The sequence below is a fragment of the Misgurnus anguillicaudatus genome, chromosome 10 (genome assembly GCF_027580225.2).
Source record: "Misgurnus anguillicaudatus chromosome 10, ASM2758022v2, whole genome shotgun sequence".
Lineage (NCBI taxonomy): Eukaryota > Metazoa > Chordata > Actinopteri > Cypriniformes > Cobitidae > Misgurnus > Misgurnus anguillicaudatus.
Window position 1 is genome coordinate 4933493 of NC_073346.2, and position 18987 is coordinate 4952479.

The 18987-nt window shown below is 43.8% G+C and overlaps 23 non-coding genes across 23 annotated transcripts; 15 read left to right on the forward strand and 8 right to left on the reverse strand.

The window, feature by feature from the left end:
* The first annotated feature begins 271 nt into the window (after positions 1–271).
* On the forward strand, positions 272–386 carry LOC141367434 (U5 spliceosomal RNA). The gene has a single exon (XR_012371786.1). It is a non-coding gene; the product is annotated as a U5 spliceosomal RNA (small nuclear RNA).
* Positions 387–1299: 913 nt separating this feature from the next.
* Positions 1300–1371, reverse strand: trnad-guc (transfer RNA aspartic acid (anticodon GUC)). The gene has a single exon. It is a non-coding gene; the product is annotated as a tRNA-Asp (tRNA).
* A 199-nt stretch (positions 1372–1570) lies between these two features.
* trnag-ucc (transfer RNA glycine (anticodon UCC)) lies at positions 1571–1642 on the forward strand. Its single transcript has one exon. It is a non-coding gene; the product is annotated as a tRNA-Gly (tRNA).
* Positions 1643–1760: 118 nt separating this feature from the next.
* Positions 1761–1832, reverse strand: trnad-guc (transfer RNA aspartic acid (anticodon GUC)). Its single transcript has one exon. It is a non-coding gene; the product is annotated as a tRNA-Asp (tRNA).
* A 735-nt stretch (positions 1833–2567) lies between these two features.
* On the forward strand, positions 2568–2682 carry LOC141367551 (U5 spliceosomal RNA). Its single transcript, XR_012371903.1, has one exon. It is a non-coding gene; the product is annotated as a U5 spliceosomal RNA (small nuclear RNA).
* Positions 2683–3867: 1185 nt separating this feature from the next.
* On the forward strand, positions 3868–3939 carry trnag-ucc (transfer RNA glycine (anticodon UCC)). Its single transcript has one exon. It is a non-coding gene; the product is annotated as a tRNA-Gly (tRNA).
* Positions 3940–4057: 118 nt separating this feature from the next.
* Positions 4058–4129, reverse strand: trnad-guc (transfer RNA aspartic acid (anticodon GUC)). The gene has a single exon. It is a non-coding gene; the product is annotated as a tRNA-Asp (tRNA).
* Positions 4130–4864: 735 nt separating this feature from the next.
* On the forward strand, positions 4865–4979 carry LOC141367475 (U5 spliceosomal RNA). Its single transcript, XR_012371826.1, has one exon. It is a non-coding gene; the product is annotated as a U5 spliceosomal RNA (small nuclear RNA).
* Positions 4980–6164: 1185 nt separating this feature from the next.
* trnag-ucc (transfer RNA glycine (anticodon UCC)) lies at positions 6165–6236 on the forward strand. The gene has a single exon. It is a non-coding gene; the product is annotated as a tRNA-Gly (tRNA).
* Positions 6237–6354: 118 nt separating this feature from the next.
* Positions 6355–6426, reverse strand: trnad-guc (transfer RNA aspartic acid (anticodon GUC)). The gene has a single exon. It is a non-coding gene; the product is annotated as a tRNA-Asp (tRNA).
* A 735-nt stretch (positions 6427–7161) lies between these two features.
* On the forward strand, positions 7162–7276 carry LOC141367552 (U5 spliceosomal RNA). The gene has a single exon (XR_012371904.1). It is a non-coding gene; the product is annotated as a U5 spliceosomal RNA (small nuclear RNA).
* Positions 7277–8461: 1185 nt separating this feature from the next.
* trnag-ucc (transfer RNA glycine (anticodon UCC)) lies at positions 8462–8533 on the forward strand. Its single transcript has one exon. It is a non-coding gene; the product is annotated as a tRNA-Gly (tRNA).
* A 118-nt stretch (positions 8534–8651) lies between these two features.
* On the reverse strand, positions 8652–8723 carry trnad-guc (transfer RNA aspartic acid (anticodon GUC)). The gene has a single exon. It is a non-coding gene; the product is annotated as a tRNA-Asp (tRNA).
* A 735-nt stretch (positions 8724–9458) lies between these two features.
* LOC141367554 (U5 spliceosomal RNA) lies at positions 9459–9573 on the forward strand. The gene has a single exon (XR_012371906.1). It is a non-coding gene; the product is annotated as a U5 spliceosomal RNA (small nuclear RNA).
* Positions 9574–10758: 1185 nt separating this feature from the next.
* Positions 10759–10830, forward strand: trnag-ucc (transfer RNA glycine (anticodon UCC)). Its single transcript has one exon. It is a non-coding gene; the product is annotated as a tRNA-Gly (tRNA).
* A 118-nt stretch (positions 10831–10948) lies between these two features.
* trnad-guc (transfer RNA aspartic acid (anticodon GUC)) lies at positions 10949–11020 on the reverse strand. The gene has a single exon. It is a non-coding gene; the product is annotated as a tRNA-Asp (tRNA).
* Positions 11021–11755: 735 nt separating this feature from the next.
* Positions 11756–11870, forward strand: LOC141367549 (U5 spliceosomal RNA). The gene has a single exon (XR_012371901.1). It is a non-coding gene; the product is annotated as a U5 spliceosomal RNA (small nuclear RNA).
* Positions 11871–13829: 1959 nt separating this feature from the next.
* LOC141367476 (U5 spliceosomal RNA) lies at positions 13830–13944 on the forward strand. The gene has a single exon (XR_012371827.1). It is a non-coding gene; the product is annotated as a U5 spliceosomal RNA (small nuclear RNA).
* Positions 13945–15129: 1185 nt separating this feature from the next.
* Positions 15130–15201, forward strand: trnag-ucc (transfer RNA glycine (anticodon UCC)). Its single transcript has one exon. It is a non-coding gene; the product is annotated as a tRNA-Gly (tRNA).
* Positions 15202–15319: 118 nt separating this feature from the next.
* Positions 15320–15391, reverse strand: trnad-guc (transfer RNA aspartic acid (anticodon GUC)). The gene has a single exon. It is a non-coding gene; the product is annotated as a tRNA-Asp (tRNA).
* A 735-nt stretch (positions 15392–16126) lies between these two features.
* LOC141367477 (U5 spliceosomal RNA) lies at positions 16127–16241 on the forward strand. Its single transcript, XR_012371828.1, has one exon. It is a non-coding gene; the product is annotated as a U5 spliceosomal RNA (small nuclear RNA).
* Positions 16242–17574: 1333 nt separating this feature from the next.
* trnad-guc (transfer RNA aspartic acid (anticodon GUC)) lies at positions 17575–17646 on the reverse strand. Its single transcript has one exon. It is a non-coding gene; the product is annotated as a tRNA-Asp (tRNA).
* Positions 17647–18381: 735 nt separating this feature from the next.
* Positions 18382–18496, forward strand: LOC141367478 (U5 spliceosomal RNA). Its single transcript, XR_012371829.1, has one exon. It is a non-coding gene; the product is annotated as a U5 spliceosomal RNA (small nuclear RNA).
* Positions 18497–18987: the final 491 nt, after the last annotated feature.

The following is an 18987-nucleotide window of genomic DNA, read 5'->3' on the forward strand; positions in this document are numbered from 1 at the left end:
AATTAATGAGATGGAGATTGGAGATAACCTGTGCCGGTGCATCCTCTGTGTAATGTGCACAGAGTTTCATTCCCCAAAACCTCTCAGCAAAAGATCACACTGTGACATGTTAGTAGCCTGTGCCTGTGTCTTTATTTTGCGCAGGAAGGTATTTCTACCTCTTTTGCTCCTCCGAGGTGGAAGGGTCTGGGTGGATCCTGATCCAGAAATTACCCTTTTTGAACATTATGGTGTGGCACAGGGAGCACACTGGGTCGAGGTTTGTTGGACATAACTCAAGTTTTCCTTCAACTACGTATAAATCTTTCGCCTTTTACTAAAGATTTCCGTGGAGGAGGACGTTGTGAGTTTATTGTATTTTTGGGTGCTCTGCTCACAACAGAGCTGCGTAGCTTTGGTCAATTGCAGAAAATCTTTCGTTATGGTCGGGTTTGTCGCGAGGTGTTCAGTAACGATGGTCGCTTCCGAAGCACTGCTTTATGAGGCTTCGAAACTTTTCAAAACCCTAGTTTCGAATCGATTTGCTCGGAGCTTGTTTCAAACTGGCCAAGTCACGTGATTTTAGCAAACGAGGCTTCATTACGTCATAACTGCACGTGATTTTAGCAAACGACGCTTCGTTACGTCATAACTGTTTTGAAACCTTTCGAAAATCCGATGGTTCACCACTAGGGGGAGTTGGTCACAAATGACCAGTGTCTAATATGGTCAGGTAAACTCGGGTCAGTTTTATTACGCAAGTTCATAAAACATGCATCCTTCTGGCTAATAACACTACCATTTTGTTTACTTTTTGTTTATAGACAGATTTAATGACAAAAATGTGCATTATTAAAAGGGGAGAGGGTTTTAATGATTTGTTTGGCCTAAATACAACTGAAAAACACACAATACACTTTTAATTATGTCTTAATAAGGTTAAATAATTGTTTTAAACATGTATTAATACAAATCTTGCTATTATTTTGTAAAACAAAGTGTAAAATGTTTGGAAAGATCTGCTTTAACACTATTTTGGCCAGCAGGTGTCGCCAGCGAGTGTGGTGTTTCGAACGCTTCGAAGAACTGAATCAATTTCCGAAGCAATTGGTTCAATCGATTCGAAGCTTCGAATAGTTTCGTTTCTCCCATCACCAGTGTTCAGTGGCTTCATCACCAGTGTTCAGTGGCTTTAAACAAAGGCGACTTGTGACTCCAACATAGGGACGGCGAGAGGTGCGAAAACGGCAAACTAAGAGCAGCGCTCAGCTCGTGCCGTTAACTCTTGCATTTCAATCGGCAGTCCAGAAAAAAGGAAACCTCCCCGTCGGGGAATCGAACCCCGGTCTTCCGCGTGACAGGCGGAGATACTGTCCACTATACTAACGAGGACTTCTCTCTCTCCCTCTGGCATCACGCCGACCAACCTCCCCTTCGAAAGAGTACTCTTGGGATTCTGTGGTTATCCAGTTACAGACACCGGCGAGGCGAGGAAGGGAATCGACTGAATCCGTGATCAATTCAGTGCAGCTCTAAAACAACTGTTGGTTCAGGACATTCAAAGGTCCTGTTGAGCAACACCTTTCTGCCTGCGTTGGTGGTATAGTGGTGAGCATAGCTGCCTTCCAAGCAGTTGACCCGGGTTCGATTCCCGGCCAACGCATTGCTTTTTGCTCGACCCCATCGTGAGAACGAGAGCAACGCAGCGCACTTCTTCAGACGATTTTGATGCGTAAAGGTGGCTCGTGCAAGTTGTTTGAGAAGTCAAACGAAAAGGAGATCTCCCCGTCGGGGAATCGAACCCCGGTCTTCCGCGTGACAGGCGGAGATACTGTCCACTATACTAACGAGGATCTTACGCCCAGGCTTAGTCGTCGAGCCGAATCCTCAATCCAGAACGCAGCATATAACACACGCTCCCCATTTGTGAGGACAGCCTTCCTGTTTATTCCCCCCGTCTTTTTGTTTATTTTGTCTGCTTGTTTATAATTTAAAAAGTTTCTTTACCTCCTTTTTTAAAAACATTCCCTTCTACTGCCCCAGCCAACTACCTTCCTTACCCCAAAATCAGTAAACCTCTTAGATTGGTACTTTAAAAGGACAACCCTACCCCATTCTGAACCTCAATCCATCCCCTTGCTTTTTTACTATTTACCCGAAATAAATTAACCATAAACTACACCCTGCCCTAACACCAGCTATCATAACCCCAAAAAGAATTTTTGAAGTGAAAATGATCTATTAAGCTGAAGGTCTTAGACCTTGTTCTTCTGTTGGGGCCCTTTCTTTTTCCTTTTTTTCCCCTAGAGGCTATGGAAATTAATGAGATGGAGATTGGAGATAACCTGTGCCGGTGCATCCTCTGTGTAATGTGCACAGAGTTTCATTCCCCAAAACCTCTCAGCAAAAGATCACACTGTGACATGTTAGTAGCCTGTGCCTGTGTCTTTATTTTGCGCAGGAAGGTATTTCTACCTCTTTTGCTCCTCCGAGGTGGAAGGGTCTGGGTGGATCCTGAACCAGAAATTACCCTTTTTGAACATTATGGTGTGGCACAGGGAGCACACTGGGTCGAGGTTTGTTGGACATAACTCAAGTTTTCCTTCAACTACGTATAAATCTTTCGCCTTTTGCTAAAGATTTCCGTGGAGGAGGACGTTGTGAGTTTATTGTATTTTTGGGTGCTCTGCTCACAGCAGAGCTGCGTAGCTTTGGTCAATTGCAGAAAATCTTTCGTTATGGTCGGGTTTGTCGCGAGGTGTTCAGTAACGATGGTCGCTTCCGAAGCACTGCTTTATGAGGCTTCGAAACTTTTCAAAACCCTAGTTTCGAATCGATTTGCTCGGAGCTTGTTTCAAACTGGCCAAGTCACGTGATTTTAGCAAACGAGGCTTCATTACGTCATAACTGCACGTGATTTTAGCAAACGACGCTTCGTTACGTCATAACTGTTTTGAAACCTTTCGAAAATCCGATGGTTCACCACTAGGGGGAGTTGGTCACAAATGACCAGTGTCTAATATGGTCAGGTAAACTCGGGTCAGTTTTATTACGCAAGTTCATAAAACATGCATCCTTCTGGCTAATAACACTACCATTTTGTTTACTTTTTGTTTATAGACAGATTTAATGACAAAAATGTGCATTATTAAAAGGGGAGAGGGTTTTAATGATTTGTTTGGCCTAAATACAACTGAAAAACACACAATACACTTTTAATTATGTCTTAATAAGGTTAAATAATTGTTTTAAACATGTATTAATAAAAATCTTGCTATTATTTTGTAAAACAAAGTGTAAAATGTTTGGAAAGATCTGCTTTAACACTATTTTGGCCAGCAGGTGTCGCCAGCGAGTGTGGTGTTTCGAACGCTTCGAAGAACTGAATCAATTTCCGAAGCAATTGGTTCAATCGATTCGAAGCTTTGAATAGTTTCGTTTCTCCCATCACCAGTGTTCAGTGGCTTCATCACCAGTGTTCAGTGGCTTTAAACAAAGGCGACTTGTGACTCCAACATAGGGACGGCGAGAGGTGCGAAAACGGCAAACTAAGAGCAGCGCTCAGCTCGTGCCGTTAAGTTTTGCATTTCAATCGGCAGTCCAGAAACAAAGCAAACCTCCCCGTCGGGGAATCGAACCCCGGTCTTCCGTGTGACAGGCGTAGATACTGTCCACTATACTAACGAGGACTTCTCTCTCTCGCTCTGGCATCACGCCGACCAACCTCCCCTTCGAAAGAGTACTCTTGGGATTCTGTGGTTATCCAGTTACAGACACCGGCGAGGCGAGGAAGGGAATCGACTGAATCCGTGATCAATTCAGTGCAGCTCTAAAACAACTGTTGGTTCAGGACATTCAAAGGTCCTGTTGAGCAACACCTTTCTGCCTGCGTTGGTGGTATAGTGGTGAGCATAGCTGCCTTCCAAGCAGTTGACCCGGGTTCGATTCCCGGCCAACGCATTGCTTTTTGCTCGACCCCATCGTGAGAACGAGAGCAACGCAGCGCACTTCTTCAGACGATTTTGATGCGTAAAGGTGGCTCGTGCAAGTTGTTTGAGAAGTCAAACGAAAAGGAGATCTCCCCGTCGGGGAATCGAACCCCGGTCTTCCGCGTGACAGGCGGAGATACTGTCCACTATACTAACGAGGATCTTACGCCCAGGCTTAGTCGTCGAGCCGAATCCTCAATCCAGAACGCAGCATATAACACACGCTCCCCATTTGTGAGGACAGCCTTCCTGTTTATTCCCCCCGTCTTTTTGTTTATTTTGTCTGCTTGTTTATAATTTAAAAAGTTTCTTTACCTCCTTTTTTAAAAACATTCCCTTCTACTGCCCCAGCCAACTACCTTCCTTACCCCAAAATCAGTAAACCTCTTAGATTGGTACTTTAAAAGGACAACCCTACCCCATTCTGAACCTCAATCCATCCCCTTGCTTTTTTACTATTTACCCGAAATAAATTAACCATAAACTACACCCTGCCCTAACACCAGCTATCATAACCCCAAAAAGAATTTTTGAAGTGAAAATGATCTATTAAGCTGAAGGTCTTAGACCTTGTTCTTCTGTTGGGGCCCTTTCTTTTTCCTTTTTTTCCCCTAGAGGCTATGGAAATTAATGAGATGGAGATTGGAGATAACCTGTGCCGGTGCATCCTCTGTGTAATGTGCACAGAGTTTCATTCCCCAAAACCTCTCAGCAAAAGATCACACTGTGACATGTTAGTAGCCTGTGCCTGTGTCTTTATTTTGCGCAGGAAGGTATTTCTACCTCTTTTGCTCCTCCGAGGTGGAAGGGTCTGGGTGGATCCTGAACCAGAAATTACCCTTTTTGAACATTATGGTGTGGCACAGGGAGCACACTGGGTCGAGGTTTGTTGGACATAACTCAAGTTTTCCTTCAACTACGTATAAATCTTTCGCCTTTTACTAAAGATTTCCGTGGAGGAGGACGTTGTGAGTTTATTGTATTTTTGGGTGCTCTGCTCACAGCAGAGCTGCGTAGCTTTGGTCAATTGCAGAAAATCTTTCGTTATGGTCGGGTTTGTCGCGAGGTGTTCAGTAACGATGGTCGCTTCCGAAGCACTGCTTTATGAGGCTTCGAAACTTTTCAAAACCCTAGTTTCGAATCGATTTGCTCGGAGCTTGTTTCAAACTGGCCAAGTCACGTGATTTTAGCAAACGAGGCTTCATTACGTCATAACTGCACGTGATTTTAGCAAACGACGCTTCGTTACGTCATAACTGTTTTGAAACCTTTCGAAAATCCGATGGTTCACCACTAGGGGGAGTTGGTCACAAATGACCAGTGTCTAATATGGTCAGGTAAACTCGGGTCAGTTTTATTACGCAAGTTCATAAAACATGCATCCTTCTGGCTAATAACACTACCATTTTGTTTACTTTTTGTTTATAGACAGATTTAATGACAAAAATGTGCATTATTAAAAGGGGAGAGGGTTTTAATGATTTGTTTGGCCTAAATACAACTGAAAAACACACAATACACTTTTAATTATGTCTTAATAAGGTTAAATAATTGTTTTAAACATGTATTAATAAAAATCTTGCTATTATTTTGTAAAACAAAGTGTAAAATGTTTGGAAAGATCTGCTTTAACACTATTTTGGCCAGCAGGTGTCGCCAGCGAGTGTGGTGTTTCGAACGCTTCGAAGAACTGAATCAATTTCCGAAGCAATTGGTTCAATCGATTCGAAGCTTTGAATAGTTTCGTTTCTCCCATCACCAGTGTTCAGTGGCTTCATCACCAGTGTTCAGTGGCTTTAAACAAAGGCGACTTGTGACTCCAACATAGGGACGGCGAGAGGTGCGAAAACGGCAAACTAAGAGCAGCGCTCAGCTCGTGCCGTTAAGTTTTGCATTTCAATCGGCAGTCCAGAAACAAAGCAAACCTCCCCGTCGGGGAATCGAACCCCGGTCTTCCGTGTGACAGGCGGAGATACTGTCCACTATACTAACGAGGACTTCTCTCTCTCGCTCTGGCATCACGCCGACCAACCTCCCCTTCGAAAGAGTACTCTTGGGATTCTGTGGTTATCCAGTTACAGACACCGGCGAGGCGAGGAAGGGAATCGACTGAATCCGTGATCAATTCAGTGCAGCTCTAAAACAACTGTTGGTTCAGGACATTCAAAGGTCCTGTTGAGCAACACCTTTCTGCCTGCGTTGGTGGTATAGTGGTGAGCATAGCTGCCTTCCAAGCAGTTGACCCGGGTTCGATTCCCGGCCAACGCATTGCTTTTTGCTCGACCCCATCGTGAGAACGAGAGCAACGCAGCGCACTTCTTCAGACGATTTTGATGCGTAAAGGTGGCTCGTGCAAGTTGTTTGAGAAGTCAAACGAAAAGGAGATCTCCCCGTCGGGGAATCGAACCCCGGTCTTCCGCGTGACAGGCGGAGATACTGTCCACTATACTAACGAGGATCTTACGCCCAGGCTTAGTCGTCGAGCCGAATCCTCAATCCAGAACGCAGCATATAACACACGCTCCCCATTTGTGAGGACAGCCTTCCTGTTTATTCCCCCCGTCTTTTTGTTTATTTTGTCTGCTTGTTTATAATTTAAAAAGTTTCTTTACCTCCTTTTTTAAAAACATTCCCTTCTACTGCCCCAGCCAACTACCTTCCTTACCCCAAAATCAGTAAACCTCTTAGATTGGTACTTTAAAAGGACAACCCTACCCCATTCTGAACCTCAATCCATCCCCTTGCTTTTTTACTATTTACCCGAAATAAATTAACCATAAACTACACCCTGCCCTAACACCAGCTATCATAACCCCAAAAAGAATTTTTGAAGTGAAAATGATCTATTAAGCTGAAGGTCTTAGACCTTGTTCTTCTGTTGGGGCCCTTTCTTTTTCCTTTTTTTCCCCTAGAGGCTATGGAAATTAATGAGATGGAGATTGGAGATAACCTGTGCCGGTGCATCCTCTGTGTAATGTGCACAGAGTTTCATTCCCCAAAACCTCTCAGCAAAAGATCACACTGTGACATGTTAGTAGCCTGTGCCTGTGTCTTTATTTTGCGCAGGAAGGTATTTCTACCTCTTTTGCTCCTCCGAGGTGGAAGGGTCTGGGTGGATCCTGAACCAGAAATTACCCTTTTTGAACATTATGGTGTGGCACAGGGAGCACACTGGGTCGAGGTTTGTTGGACATAACTCAAGTTTTCCTTCAACTACGTATAAATCTTTCGCCTTTTGCTAAAGATTTCCGTGGAGGAGGACGTTGTGAGTTTATTGTATTTTTGGGTGCTCTGCTCACAGCAGAGCTGCGTAGCTTTGGTCAATTGCAGAAAATCTTTCGTTATGGTCGGGTTTGTCGCGAGGTGTTCAGTAACGATGGTCGCTTCCGAAGCACTGCTTTATGAGGCTTCGAAACTTTTCAAAACCCTAGTTTCGAATCGATTTGCTCGGAGCTTGTTTCAAACTGGCCAAGTCACGTGATTTTAGCAAACGAGGCTTCATTACGTCATAACTGCACGTGATTTTAGCAAACGACGCTTCGTTACGTCATAACTGTTTTGAAACCTTTCGAAAATCCGATGGTTCACCACTAGGGGGAGTTGGTCACAAATGACCAGTGTCTAATATGGTCAGGTAAACTCGGGTCAGTTTTATTACGCAAGTTCATAAAACATGCATCCTTCTGGCTAATAACACTACCATTTTGTTTACTTTTTGTTTATAGACAGATTTAATGACAAAAATGTGCATTATTAAAAGGGGAGAGGGTTTTAATGATTTGTTTGGCCTAAATACAACTGAAAAACACACAATACACTTTTAATTATGTCTTAATAAGGTTAAATAATTGTTTTAAACATGTATTAATAAAAATCTTGCTATTATTTTGTAAAACAAAGTGTAAAATGTTTGGAAAGATCTGCTTTAACACTATTTTGGCCAGCAGGTGTCGCCAGCGAGTGTGGTGTTTCGAACGCTTCGAAGAACTGAATCAATTTCCGAAGCAATTGGTTCAATCGATTCGAAGCTTTGAATAGTTTCGTTTCTCCCATCACCAGTGTTCAGTGGCTTCATCACCAGTGTTCAGTGGCTTTAAACAAAGGCGACTTGTGACTCCAACATAGGGACGGCGAGAGGTGCGAAAACGGCAAACTAAGAGCAGCGCTCAGCTCGTGCCGTTAAGTTTTGCATTTCAATCGGCAGTCCAGAAACAAAGCAAACCTCCCCGTCGGGGAATCGAACCCCGGTCTTCCGTGTGACAGGCGGAGATACTGTCCACTATACTAACGAGGACTTCTCTCTCTCGCTCTGGCATCACGCCGACCAACCTCCCCTTCGAAAGAGTACTCTTGGGATTCTGTGGTTATCCAGTTACAGACACCGGCGAGGCGAGGAAGGGAATCGACTGAATCCGTGATCAATTCAGTGCAGCTCTAAAACAACTGTTGGTTCAGGACATTCAAAGGTCCTGTTGAGCAACACCTTTCTGCCTGCGTTGGTGGTATAGTGGTGAGCATAGCTGCCTTCCAAGCAGTTGACCCGGGTTCGATTCCCGGCCAACGCATTGCTTTTTGCTCGACCCCATCGTGAGAACGAGAGCAACGCAGCGCACTTCTTCAGACGATTTTGATGCGTAAAGGTGGCTCGTGCAAGTTGTTTGAGAAGTCAAACGAAAAGGAGATCTCCCCGTCGGGGAATCGAACCCCGGTCTTCCGCGTGACAGGCGGAGATACTGTCCACTATACTAACGAGGATCTTACGCCCAGGCTTAGTCGTCGAGCCGAATCCTCAATCCAGAACGCAGCATATAACACACGCTCCCCATTTGTGAGGACAGCCTTCCTGTTTATTCCCCCCGTCTTTTTGTTTATTTTGTCTGCTTGTTTATAATTTAAAAAGTTTCTTTACCTCCTTTTTTAAAAACATTCCCTTCTACTGCCCCAGCCAACTACCTTCCTTACCCCAAAATCAGTAAACCTCTTAGATTGGTACTTTAAAAGGACAACCCTACCCCATTCTGAACCTCAATCCATCCCCTTGCTTTTTTACTATTTACCCGAAATAAATTAACCATAAACTACACCCTGCCCTAACACCAGCTATCATAACCCCAAAAAGAATTTTTGAAGTGAAAATGATCTATTAAGCTGAAGGTCTTAGACCTTGTTCTTCTGTTGGGGCCCTTTCTTTTTCCTTTTTTTCCCCTAGAGGCTATGGAAATTAATGAGATGGAGATTGGAGATAACCTGTGCCGGTGCATCCTCTGTGTAATGTGCACAGAGTTTCATTCCCCAAAACCTCTCAGCAAAAGATCACACTGTGACATGTTAGTAGCCTGTGCCTGTGTCTTTATTTTGCGCAGGAAGGTATTTCTACCTCTTTTGCTCCTCCGAGGTGGAAGGGTCTGGGTGGATCCTGAACCAGAAATTACCCTTTTTGAACATTATGGTGTGGCACAGGGAGCACACTGGGTCGAGGTTTGTTGGACATAACTCAAGTTTTCCTTCAACTACGTATAAATCTTTCGCCTTTTGCTAAAGATTTCCGTGGAGGAGGACGTTGTGAGTTTATTGTATTTTTGGGTGCTCTGCTCACAGCAGAGCTGCGTAGCTTTGGTCAATTGCAGAAAATCTTTCGTTATGGTCGGGTTTGTCGCGAGGTGTTCAGTAACGATGGTCGCTTCCGAAGCACTGCTTTATGAGGCTTCGAAACTTTTCAAAACCCTAGTTTCGAATCGATTTGCTCGGAGCTTGTTTCAAACTGGCCAAGTCACGTGATTTTAGCAAACGAGGCTTCATTACGTCATAACTGCACGTGATTTTAGCAAACGACGCTTCGTTACGTCATAACTGTTTTGAAACCTTTCGAAAATCCGATGGTTCACCACTAGGGGGAGTTGGTCACAAATGACCAGTGTCTAATATGGTCAGGTAAACTCGGGTCAGTTTTATTACGCAAGTTCATAAAACATGCATCCTTCTGGCTAATAACACTACCATTTTGTTTACTTTTTGTTTATAGACAGATTTAATGACAAAAATGTGCATTATTAAAAGGGGAGAGGGTTTTAATGATTTGTTTGGCCTAAATACAACTGAAAAACACACAATACACTTTTAATTATGTCTTAATAAGGTTAAATAATTGTTTTAAACATGTATTAATAAAAATCTTGCTATTATTTTGTAAAACAAAGTGTAAAATGTTTGGAAAGATCTGCTTTAACACTATTTTGGCCAGCAGGTGTCGCCAGCGAGTGTGGTGTTTCGAACGCTTCGAAGAACTGAATCAATTTCCGAAGCAATTGGTTCAATCGATTCGAAGCTTTGAATAGTTTCGTTTCTCCCATCACCAGTGTTCAGTGGCTTCATCACCAGTGTTCAGTGGCTTTAAACAAAGGCGACTTGTGACTCCAACATAGGGACGGCGAGAGGTGCGAAAACGGCAAACTAAGAGCAGCGCTCAGCTCGTGCCGTTAAGTTTTGCATTTCAATCGGCAGTCCAGAAACAAAGCAAACCTCCCCGTCGGGGAATCGAACCCCGGTCTTCCGTGTGACAGGCGGAGATACTGTCCACTATACTAACGAGGACTTCTCTCTCTCGCTCTGGCATCACGCCGACCAACCTCCCCTTCGAAAGAGTACTCTTGGGATTCTGTGGTTATCCAGTTACAGACACCGGCGAGGCGAGGAAGGGAATCGACTGAATCCGTGATCAATTCAGTGCAGCTCTAAAACAACTGTTGGTTCAGGACATTCAAAGGTCCTGTTGAGCAACACCTTTCTGCCTGCGTTGGTGGTATAGTGGTGAGCATAGCTGCCTTCCAAGCAGTTGACCCGGGTTCGATTCCCGGCCAACGCATTGCTTTTTGCTCGACCCCATCGTGAGAACGAGAGCAACGCAGCGCACTTCTTCAGACGATTTTGATGCGTAAAGGTGGCTCGTGCAAGTTGTTTGAGAAGTCAAACGAAAAGGAGATCTCCCCGTCGGGGAATCGAACCCCGGTCTTCCGCGTGACAGGCGGAGATACTGTCCACTATACTAACGAGGATCTTACGCCCAGGCTTAGTCGTCGAGCCGAATCCTCAATCCAGAACGCAGCATATAACACACGCTCCCCATTTGTGAGGACAGCCTTCCTGTTTATTCCCCCCGTCTTTTTGTTTATTTTGTCTGCTTGTTTATAATTTAAAAAGTTTCTTTACCTCCTTTTTTAAAAACATTCCCTTCTACTGCCCCAGCCAACTACCTTCCTTACCCCAAAATCAGTAAACCTCTTAGATTGGTACTTTAAAAGGACAACCCTACCCCATTCTGAACCTCAATCCATCCCCTTGCTTTTTTACTATTTACCCGAAATAAATTAACCATAAACTACACCCTGCCCTAACACCAGCTATCATAACCCCAAAAAGAATTTTTGAAGTGAAAATGATCTATTAAGCTGAAGGTCTTAGACCTTGTTCTTCTGTTGGGGCCCTTTCTTTTTCCTTTTTTTCCCCTAGAGGCTATGGAAATTAATGAGATGGAGATTGGAGATAACCTGTGCCGGTGCATCCTCTGTGTAATGTGCACAGAGTTTCATTCCCCAAAACCTCTCAGCAAAAGATCACACTGTGACATGTTAGTAGCCTGTGCCTGTGTCTTTATTTTGCGCAGGAAGGTATTTCTACCTCTTTTGCTCCTCCGAGGTGGAAGGGTCTGGGTGGATCCTGAACCAGAAATTACCCTTTTTGAACATTATGGTGTGGCACAGGGAGCACACTGGGTCGAGGTTTGTTGGACATAACTCAAGTTTTCCTTCAACTACGTATAAATCTTTCGCCTTTTACTAAAGATTTCCGTGGAGGAGGACGTTGTGAGTTTATTGTATTTTTGGGTGCTCTGCTCACAGCACAGCTGCGTAGCTTTGGTCAATTGCAGAAAATCTTTCGTTATGGTCGAGTTTGTCGCAAGGTGTTCAGTAACGATGGTCGCTTCCGAAGCACTGCTTTATGAGGCTTCGAAACTTTTCAAAACCCTAGTTTCGAATCGATTTGCTCGGAGCTTGTTTCAAACTGGCCAAGTCACGTGATTTTAGCAAACGAGGCTTCATTACGTCATAACTGCACGTGATTTTAGCAAACGACGCTTCGTTACGTCATAACTGTTTTGAAACCTTTCGAAAATCCGATGGTTCACCACTAGGGGGAGTTGGTCACAAATGACCAGTGTCTAATATGGTCAGGTAAACTCGGGTCAGTTTTATTACGCAAGTTCATAAAACATGCATCCTTCTGGCTAATAACACTACCATTTTGTTTACTTTTTGTTTATAGACAGATTTAATGACAAAAATGTGCATTATTAAAAGGGGAGAGGGTTTTAATGATTTGTTTGGCCTAAATACAACTGAAAAACACACAATACACTTTTAATTATGTCTTAATAAGGTTAAATAATTGTTTTAAACATGTATTAATACAAATCTTGCTATTATTTTGTAAAACAAAGTGTAAAATGTTTGGAAAGATCTGCTTTAACACTATTTTGGCCAGCAGGTGTCGCCAGCGAGTGTGGTGTTTCGAACGCTTCGAAGAACTGAATCAATTTCCGAAGCAATTGGTTCAATCGATTCGAAGCTTCGAATAGTTTCGTTTCTCCCATCACCAGTGTTCAGTGGCTTCATCACCAGTGTTCAGTGGCTTTAAACAAAGGCGACTTGTGACTCCAACATAGGGACGGCGAGAGGTGCGAAAACGGCAAACTAAGAGCAGCGCTCAGCTCGTGCCGTTAACTCTTGCATTTCAATCGGCAGTCCAGAAACAAAGCAAACCTCCCCGTCGGGGAATCGAACCCCGGTCTTCCACGACAGGCGGAGATACTGTCCACTATACTAACGAGGACTTCTCGCTCTGGCATCACGCCGACCAACCTCCCCTTCGAAAGAGTACTCTTGGGATTCTGTTGTTATCCAGTTACAGACACCGGCGAGGCGAGGAAGGGAATCGACTGAATCCGTGATCAATTCAGTGCAGCTCTAAAACAACTGTTGGTTCAGGACATTCAAAGGTCCTGTTGAGCAACACCTTTCTTCCGGTCTTCCGCGTGACAGGCGGAGATACTGTCCACTATACTAACGAGGATCTTACGCCCAGGCTTAGTCGTCGAGCCGAATCCTCAATCCAGAACGCAGCATATAACACACGCTCCCCATTTGTGAGGACAGCCTTCCTGTTTATTCCCCCCGTCTTTTTGTTTATTTTGTCTGCTTGTTTATAATTTAAAAAGTTTCTTTACCTCCTTTTTTAAAAACATTCCCTTCTACTGCCCCAGCCAACTACCTTCCTTACCCCAAAATCAGTAAACCTCTTAGATTGGTACTTTAAAAGGACAACCCTACCCCATTCTGAACCTCAATCCATCCCCTTGCTTTTTTACTATTTACCCGAAATAAATTAACCATAAACTACACCCTGCCCTAACACCAGCTATCATAACCCCAAAAAGAATTTTTGAAGTGAAAATGATCTATTAAGCTGAAGGTCTTAGACCTTGTTCTTCTGTTGGGGCCCTTTCTTTTTCCTTTTTTTCCCCTAGAGGCTATGGAAATTAATGAGATGGAGATTGGAGATAACCTGTGCCGGTGCATCCTCTGTGTAATGTGCACAGAGTTTCATTCCCCAAAACCTCTCAGCAAAAGATCACACTGTGACATGTTAGTAGCCTGTGCCTGTGTCTTTATTTTGCGCAGGAAGGTATTTCTACCTCTTTTGCTCCTCCGAGGTGGAAGGGTCTGGGTGGATCCTGAACCAGAAATTACCCTTTTTGAACATTATGGTGTGGCACAGGGAGCACACTGGGTCGAGGTTTGTTGGACATAACTCAAGTTTTCCTTCAACTACGTATAAATCTTTCGCCTTTTACTAAAGATTTCCGTGGAGGAGGACGTTGTGAGTTTATTGTATTTTTGGGTGCTCTGCTCACAGCAGAGCTGCGTAGCTTTGGTCAATTGCAGAAAATCTTTCGTTATGGTCGGGTTTGTCGCGAGGTGTTCAGTAACGATGGTTGCTTCCGAAGCACTGCTTTATGAGGCTTCGAAACTTTTCAAAATCCTAGTTTCGAATCGATTTGCTCGGAGCTTGTTTCAAACTGGCCAAGTCACGTGATTTTAGCAAACGAGGCTTCATTACGTCATAACTGCACGTGATTTTAGCAAACGACGCTTCGTTACGTCATAACTGTTTTGAAACCTTTCGAAAATCCGATGGTTCACCACTAGGGGGAGTTGGTCACAAATGACCAGTGTCTAATATGGTCAGGTAAACTCGGGTCAGTTTTATTACGCAAGTTCATAAAACATGCATCCTTCTGGCTAATAACACTACCATTTTGTTTACTTTTTGTTTATAGACAGATTTAATGACAAAAATGTGCATTATTAAAAGGGGAGAGGGTTTTAATGATTTGTTTGGCCTAAATACAACTGAAAAACACACAATACACTTTTAATTATGTCTTAATAAGGTTAAATAATTGTTTTAAACATGTATTAATAAAAATCTTGCTATTATTTTGTAAAACAAAGTGTAAAATGTTTGGAAAGATCTGCTTTAACACTATTTTGGCCAGCAGGTGTCGCCAGCGAGTGTGGTGTTTCGAACGCTTCGAAGAACTGAATCAATTTCCGAAGCAATTGGTTCAATCGATTCGAAGCTTCGAATAGTTTCGTTTCTCCCATCACCAGTGTTCAGTGGCTTCATCACCAGTGTTCAGTGGCTTTAAACAAAGGCGACTTGTGACTCCAACATAGGGACGGCGAGAGGTGCGAAAACGGCAAACTAAGAGCAGCGCTCAGCTCGTGCCGTTAAGTTTTGCATTTCAATCGGCAGTCCAGAAACAAAGCAAACCTCCCTGTCGGGGAATCGAACCCCGGTCTTCCGTGTGACAGGCGGAGATACTGTCCACTATACTAATGAGGACTTCTCTCTCTCGCTCTGGCATCACGCCGACCAACCTCCCCTTCGAAAGAGTACTCTTGGGATTCTGTGGTTATCCAGTTACAGACACCGGCGAGGCGAGGAAGGGAATCGACTGAATCCGTGATCAATTCAGTGCAGCTCTAAAACAACTGTTGGTTCAGGACATTCAAAGGTCCTGTTGAGCAACACCTTTCTGCCTGCGTTGGTGGTATAGTGGTGAGCATAGCTGCCTTCCAAGCAGTTGCCCCGGGTTCGATTCCCGGCCAACGCATTGCTTTTTGCTCGACCCCATCGTGAGAACGAGAGCAACGCAGCGCACTTCTTCAGACGATTTTGATGCGTAAAGGTGGCTCGTGCAAGTTGTTTGAGAAGTCAAACGAAAAGGAGATCTCCCCGTCGGGGAATCGAACCCCGGTCTTCCGCGTGACAGGCGGAGATACTGTCCACTATACTAACGAGGATCTTACGCCCAGGCTTAGTCGTCGAGCCGAATCCTCAATCCAGAACGCAGCATATAACACACGCTCCCCATTTGTGAGGACAGCCTTCCTGTTTATTCCCCCCGTCTTTTTGTTTATTTTGTCTGCTTGTTTATAATTTAAAAAGTTTCTTTACCTCCTTTTTTAAAAACATTCCCTTCTACTGCCCCAGCCAACTACCTTCCTTACCCCAAAATCAGTAAACCTCTTAGATTGGTACTTTAAAAGGACAACCCTACCCCATTCTGAACCTCAATCCATCCCCTTGCTTTTTTACTATTTACCCGAAATAAATTAACCATAAACTACACCCTGCCCTAACACCAGCTATCATAACCCCAAAAAGAATTTTTGAAGTGAAAATGATCTATTAAGCTGAAGGTCTTAGACCTTGTTCTTCTGTTGGGGCCCTTTCTTTTTCCTTTTTTTCCCCTAGAGGCTATGGAAATTAATGAGATGGAGATTGGAGATAACCTGTGCCGGTTCATCCTCTGTGTAATGTGCACAGAGTTTCATTCCCCAAAACCTCTCAGCAAAAGATCACACTGTGACATGTTAGTAGCCTGTGCCTGTGTCTTTATTTTGCGCAGGAAGGTATTTCTACCTCTTTTGCTCCTCCGAGGTGGAAGGGTCTGGGTGGATCCTGAACCAGAAATTACCCTTTTTGAACATTATGGTGTGGCACAGGGAGCACACTGGGTCGAGGTTTGTTGGACATAACTCAAGTTTTCCTTCAACTACGTATAAATCTTTCGCCTTTTACTAAAGATTTCCGTGGAGGAGGACGTTGTGAGTTTATTGTATTTTTGGGTGCTCTGCTCACAGCAGAGCTGCGTAGCTTTGGTCAATTGCAGAAAATCTTTCGTTATGGTCGGGTTTGTCGCGAGGTGTTCAGTAACGATGGTCGCTTCCGAAGCACTGCTTTATGAGGCTTCGAAACTTTTCAAAACCCTAGTTTCGAATCGATTTGCTCGGAGCTTGTTTCAAACTGGCCAAGTCACGTGATTTTAGCAAACGAGGCTTCATTACGTCATAACTGCACGTGATTTTAGCAAACGACGCTTCGTTACGTCATAACTGTTTTGAAACCTTTCGAAAATCCGATGGTTCACCACTAGGGGGAGTTGGTCACAAATGACCAGTGTCTTATATGGTCAGGTAAACTCGGGTCAGTTTTATTACGCAAGTTCATAAAACATGCATCCTTCTGGCTAATAACACTACCATTTTGTTTACTTTTTGTTTATAGACAGATTTAATGACAAAAATGTGCATTATTAAAAGGGGAGAGGGTTTTAATGATTTGTTTGGCCTAAATACAACTGAAAAACACACAATACACTTTTAATTATGTCTTAATAAGGTTAAATAATTGTTTTAAACATGTATTAATACAAATCTTGCTATTATTTTGTAAAACAAAGTGTAAAATGTTTGGAAAGATCTGCTTTAACACTATTTTGGCCAGCAGGTGTCGCCAGCGAGTGTGGTGTTTCGAACGCTTCGAAGAACTGAATCAATTTCCGAAGCAATTGGTTCAATCGATTCGAAGCTTTGAATAGTTTCGTTTCTCCCATCACCAGTGTTCAGTGGCTTCATCACCAGTGTTCAGTGGCTTTAAACAAAGGCGACTTGTGACTCCAACATAGGGACGGCGAGAGGTGCGAAAACGGCAAACTAAGAGCAGCGCTCAGCTCGTGCCGTTAACTCTAGCATTTCAATCGGCAGTCCAGAAACAAAGCAAACCTCCCCGTCGGGGAATCGAACCCCGGTCTTCCGTGTGACAGGCGGAGATACTGTCCACTATACTAACGAGGACTTCTCTCTCTCACTCTGGCATCACGCCGACCAACCTCCCCTTCGAAAGAGTACTCTTGGGATTCTGTGGTTATCCAGTTACAGACACCGGCGAGGCGAGGAAGGGAATCGACTGAATCCGTGATCAATTCAGTGCAGCTCTAAAACAACTGTTGGTTCAGGACATTCAAAGGTCCTGTTGAGCAACACCTTTCTGCCTGCGTTGGTGGTATAGTGGTGAGCATAGCTGCCTTCCAAGCAGTTGACCCATCGTGAGAACGAGAGCAACGCAGCGCACTTCTTCAGACGATTTTGATGCGTAAAGGTGGCTCGTGCAAGTTGTTTGAGAAGTCAAACGAAAAGGAGATCTCCCCGTCGGGGAATCGAACCCCGGTCTTCCGCGTGACAGGCGGAGATACTGTCCACTATACTAACGAGGATCTTACGCCCAGGCTTAGTCGTCGAGCCGAATCCTCAATCCAGAACGCAGCATATAACACACGCTCCCCATTTGTGAGGACAGCCTTCCTGTTTATTCCCCCCGTCTTTTTGTTTATTTTGTCTGCTTGTTTATAATTTAAAAAGTTTCTTTACCTCCTTTTTTAAAAACATTCCCTTCTACTGCCCCAGCCAACTACCTTCCTTACCCCAAAATCAGTAAACCTCTTAGATTGGTACTTTAAAAGGACAACCCTACCCCATTCTGAACCTCAATCCATCCCCTTGCTTTTTTACTATTTACCCGAAATAAATTAACCATAAACTACACCCTGCCCTAACACCAGCTATCATAACCCCAAAAAGAATTTTTGAAGTGAAAATGATCTATTAAGCTGAAGGTCTTAGACCTTGTTCTTCTGTTGGGGCCCTTTCTTTTTCCTTTTTTTCCCCTAGAGGCTATGGAAATTAATGAGATGGAGATTGGAGATAACCTGTGCCGGTGCATCCTCTGTGTAATGTGCACAGAGTTTCATTCCCCAAAACCTCTCAGCAAAAGATCACACTGTGACATGTTAGTAGCCTGTGCCTGTGTCTTTATTTTGCGCAGGAAGGTATTTCTACCTCTTTTGCTCCTCCGAGGTGGAAGGGTCTGGGTGGATCCTGAACCAGAAATTACCCTTTTTGAACATTATGGTGTGGCACAGGGAGCACACTGGGTCGAGGTTTGTTGGACATAACTCAAGTTTTCCTTCAACTACGTATAAATCTTTCGCCTTTTACTAAAGATTTCCGTGGAGGAGGACGTTGTGAGTTTATTGTATTTTTGGGTGCTCTGCTCACAGCAGAGCTGCGTAGCTTTGGTCAATTGCAGAAAATCTTTCGTTATGGTTGGGTTTGTCGCGAGGTGTTCAGTAACGATGGTCGCTTCCGAAGCACTGCTTTATGAGGCTTCGAAACTTTTCAAAACCCTAGTTTCGAATCGATTTGCTCGGAGCTTGTTTCAAACTGGCCAAGTCACGTGATTTTAGCAAACGAGGCTTCATTACGTCATAACTGCACGTGATTTTAGCAAACGACGCTTCGTTACGTCATAACTGTTTTGAAACCTTTCGAAAATCCGATGGTTCACCACTAGGGGGAGTTGGTCACAAATGACCAGTGTCTAATATGGTCAGGTAAACTCGGGTCAGTTTTATTACGCAAGTTCATAAAACATGCATCCTTCTGGCTAATAACACTACCATTTTGTTTACTTTTTGTTTATAGACAGATTTAATGACAAAAATGTGCATTATTAAAAGGGGAGAGGGTTTTAATGATTTGTTTGGCCTAAATACAAC